Source organism: Myotis brandtii, unplaced genomic scaffold, assembly GCF_000412655.1.
Source record: "Myotis brandtii unplaced genomic scaffold, ASM41265v1 scaffold374, whole genome shotgun sequence".
NCBI lineage: Eukaryota > Metazoa > Chordata > Mammalia > Chiroptera > Vespertilionidae > Myotis > Myotis brandtii.
In genome coordinates this window covers 2,582,168-2,586,463 of record NW_005364372.1, presented here as the reverse complement: position 1 = coordinate 2,586,463, position 4,296 = coordinate 2,582,168, and positions in this window count along the sequence as shown.

Sequence of the window (4,296 nt, the reverse complement as noted above, 5' to 3'; positions counted from 1 at the left end):
TGGGAGCCTCTCCTGCCTCCTCAGCAGCAATAAGGATGTCGGACTGCAGTTTAGGCCTGCACCCCGCTGGCAAGTGGACATCCCCCGAGGGCTGCCAGGCTGCCAGGCTGCCAGAGGGATGTCTGATTGCCAGCTTAGGCCCAATCCCCCGGGGAGCAGGCCTAAGCCAGCAGGTGGTCATCCCCCGAGGGGTCCCAGACTGCAAGAGGGCACAGGCTGGGCTGAGGGACCCCCCCCCCAAAGTGCACAATCACTCTAGTAACTTAATAAAAATTTAAAAAAAAAGAATCTGCATTTTTATTAAGTAGTGGCATCCTAACACAATAATCACAATTTAATAAACACAGAGAAACCAGTAGCCTACTTTCCCTGCTTCTAAAGACTCATTGTTGAGCCATGTGTGCAATCAGCTGTCAGCTTGGGTCCTAAAGTATATCCTAGTAGCAGCTTCTGTCTAAACATTGAGCTGATAATATTAATTTTATATAAATTAGATAGATAGATAGATAGATAGATAGATAGATAGATATATATGTATACTGATTTTTTATTATGATTTCACCCTTTTCAGGTCCAGAAATAAATGTGTCAAAATTTCAGGTTAGTCATTAAGTTTAACTTGCCCTATCTTAGCTAGGGCAAGTTAAACACTTTGAATCTCAGTTTCCTCATCTTGAAAATGGGATTACAATGCACCTTCACTGAATTATGGTGAGCATTGAAGGGGCAATGGTATATAATGCGTTTAGCCCAATAACTAGCAAAGAGTAAGGGTTAAGTAAATAGTAGGTTTTGTTATTAAAAGATAGGGTACAATCACTACGACCCATTGATGCCTTACATTTGTAAGGAAATTGCTATATTGTTTCCAGAGCTCTTTCACACACATCATTTCATTATATCCTCACTATGTGCATATGAGATAGAGGGTACAGGATATTATCCAGTTTACAAATGAGGTTCAACTTTGTCATTCGCTGTGAGCATTGACTCAGACTATGGGGGAAAATGAGCCTCAAAACAGCTAAGAAGGTAGGAGTTTCTTTCACCATTGAAACCAAGGAATTTGTGTACCCTAGAATGCTCCTGTAAACTTTAGAGCTCACAGTGAGTTTCAAATTTGTAGAATGGCAGAGTAGTACAATGGCTAAAAGCAATAGGTTTTGGAGTAAACAAATCTGGCTTTGCCACTATAATGGTTGTCAATTTGACAACAATATTTAAGTTTTTAAGCCTGGATTGCCTCTGCATAATAGTAATACCTAATATTTATTGACTCTTCAATATGATATTTCTCAGATTACAGAAGAGTACTGCTCAGAATAGAGGTAGTATATAAGAAACCAGCCACCTATACATGCTACAATTACTACTAATGTATGGGAGCTGTTATTACAATGGTTAACTTAAAGAGTAAAGTAATAAATTTTTCCTAATGTGAAGAGATAGCTAGTGGACAAATTATTTGCCACTATTATAATCACTTACATTATTAGGAAACAGAGTAAACATGAAGAGTCTGTGTACCTAGGCCTAGATCACAAAATGACTCCATGGCAGGGTCAAAGTTCTGCTTTGTCCAAGACCTAGTCTTTTCTCCAGAGATCACTGTGATCCTTTCATAGCATTCAAAAGGACTTCTACTTGGGGAATTTCCTTGTAGAGTTCCAAGTGCTCTTGGGTCTGGAAAATTACTTTGTATTCTTATGTTTAATATTCTGAGTTTTGTTAAAGATGGAATTTTTGCTGAGTTGAAGGCCCACACAGTTCTTACAGGTTCCAACTTGGAACCAATCTGAAATCTTTTGTGGCTTTGAGTTAGTCTTGGCAGAACACTTTCAGAGTGGGAGGATTTAATGGGTTTCTTTAAAGAGTCACTTTAAAGCATTCATTTAGGCTCAAACCAAAGTAAACTGACTACTCTATTCCCATGGATTTCAGAGGATCAAGGGTTAGCATTCAGGGGAAATGTGGTAACCAAGCCTATTGAGAATTTGGTTGATACTTTGGGCCATAAACAGAAGCAAGTCCATGGTGTCACTAAAAGAAACTTTCTCACAAAAACTTTTTTTAAAACTTTGTCCATTGACCAGTTGGGGGAGTTCTTCAGGCAAGGCATCCCCAACAGCTCATGAGTAGGCTTTCTGATGGAGTCCACCATGGGGTTAATAGGATCGACATTCCTTTGATATGTTCCATTCTGAGCCCTGGCTGGTCTTCTCCCAGCTGCTCCCTGCCCCTAGTCACAGCACACCTCATTGTTATGGGTAGGTTGTGAAAGAAATAGGTATCTTTAGTTGCTTCCCACCCAGTTTACCCTTTTCAATCCATTCAAATCGGAATTTTTGCTTCAATGGTGTGCTTGAACTTCTTTGCTGAATTCTTGGACTTCCACAAAGGCTATCAGTGATTGTATAAATCAGTGTTCTTTGTGGGAGAAATGGTAGAAGGCTACTGTTTCACCATTATGACCCCTGTCTAACTCTGACTTTGCTTCTTTTTTTTTTAAATAGTGATGTTTTACTCACATCTGGTATTACTTGGTATGGCTCATTTGCCCTAAAATGATAAAAATGAAGCAAGTAGTTACATAATTCAAAAGAGGAAAATAGGCCTTATTGAGTTGTAGTCACTGTGCTTAGTATTATATAGTAAGGATTAAATGGCTTGCCCAAAATTATATGTATAATAAGTGGGGAATTCAGAATTTGAATTTAAACAAATTGACTCTAAGAACTGCTTTCCAATAAGATAGCCATTAGCCACATGTGGCTTTCTAGATTTAAATTAATTAAATTCTATAAAACTATAAATTTAGTTTCCTCACTAGCCACATTGCACATATTCACTAGATACATATGCCTAGTGGCTATCATTATCAGACAGTACAGAAATATCTGCATTTTTGCAGAAAGTTCTATAGAAGCAAAACTCTTAGCCTCTATACTACATCACTTCCCCTATACTTTTATATAACATTATTAGATTAGTAAAGCAAGTTTATTCTCAAAGTTTTAATTATTCCTTTTGTGCAGGTGACCATTGCAAGCAGTTTTCTTAATTATCAGTGCCACATTTTCATCTGTATGCCAGATATGTTCATTTGTACATTTGAATATCAATGCAAACATATATTTTTAAACTGAATGCCACCTTCTCCTCAAAATCAACTTTCTCTCTTAACTTCTCCGTTTTCATCTTTGCTACTCTTTTATTTCCAGTTTCTGAAGGTTAGTCATTGAACTTTTTACTTTTTATTTTCTCTTTTTGTCCTCTAAATCTATATCCTGTCAACCTTCCTTTAGAAATATCTCTGAAATATGACTTTCTTATTGCTATCAAACTAGACCATGATGGTCTACATGAATCTTATCTTTCCCAAATCCTTTCAGCTACCATGACATCAGGTTAATTGTATCAAACACCAATGGCCCTGTCCCTCATTCTCAGAAAATTACAGTAGTTAAAAAAAAAAGTTATGCCTTCTACAATCTTATCTACCTTATCTCTCTCTCCATTTCTGCATGAACTGTTTGTTCTAACCAGACTGGTCTTATTCCTCTATTGTGAGATACTTTACCTTTGCATTCCTGAGATTATGTTCTCATTCTTCTTCCACTCATCTCCACTTACTGAAATATTAACTATTCTCCAAGGACTAACCTCAGGGGCCTCCTTATCTGTTGGGTGAAACCATTTTAGGTCATAATGTTCTTTTCAGATGCTAGACTAGTCAGTCACTCTATGTACTATTCATCACATAACTTCTTGTCTTGCTAGGTATATTGGACAAGGTTCTCCAGAGAAAGAGAAACAATATATTTATATATCCATATATCCTATTGTGTTTATTTACATCTTTATCTTTATATACTTATATAGATATGAGAGAATGGATAGATAGATAAATCTTGATTGATTGATTATCTTAAGGAATTTGCTCCCATGAGTGTGGTGGCTAGCAAGACCAAAATCCTCAGGGCAGGCTAAAAGGCTGGAAATTCTGGCAAGAAGTTAACATCTTGAGTCTGGAGGCAGAATTTTTTTCCTCATCACAGGACCTCAGTCTTTTCTCTTAAGGCTTTAACTAATTGGATGAGGCCTACCCACATTATGAAGGATAATCTGCCTTACTCAAAATCTACTGATTAAATGTTAATCACATCTAAAAAATACCTTCACAACAATATGTAGACTGGTGTTTAATCAAACATCTGGGTGTCATTATCTATCCAAATTGATACATAAAATCCACCATCACATTGGGTATAGTATATTTTTAGAGCATATATATAT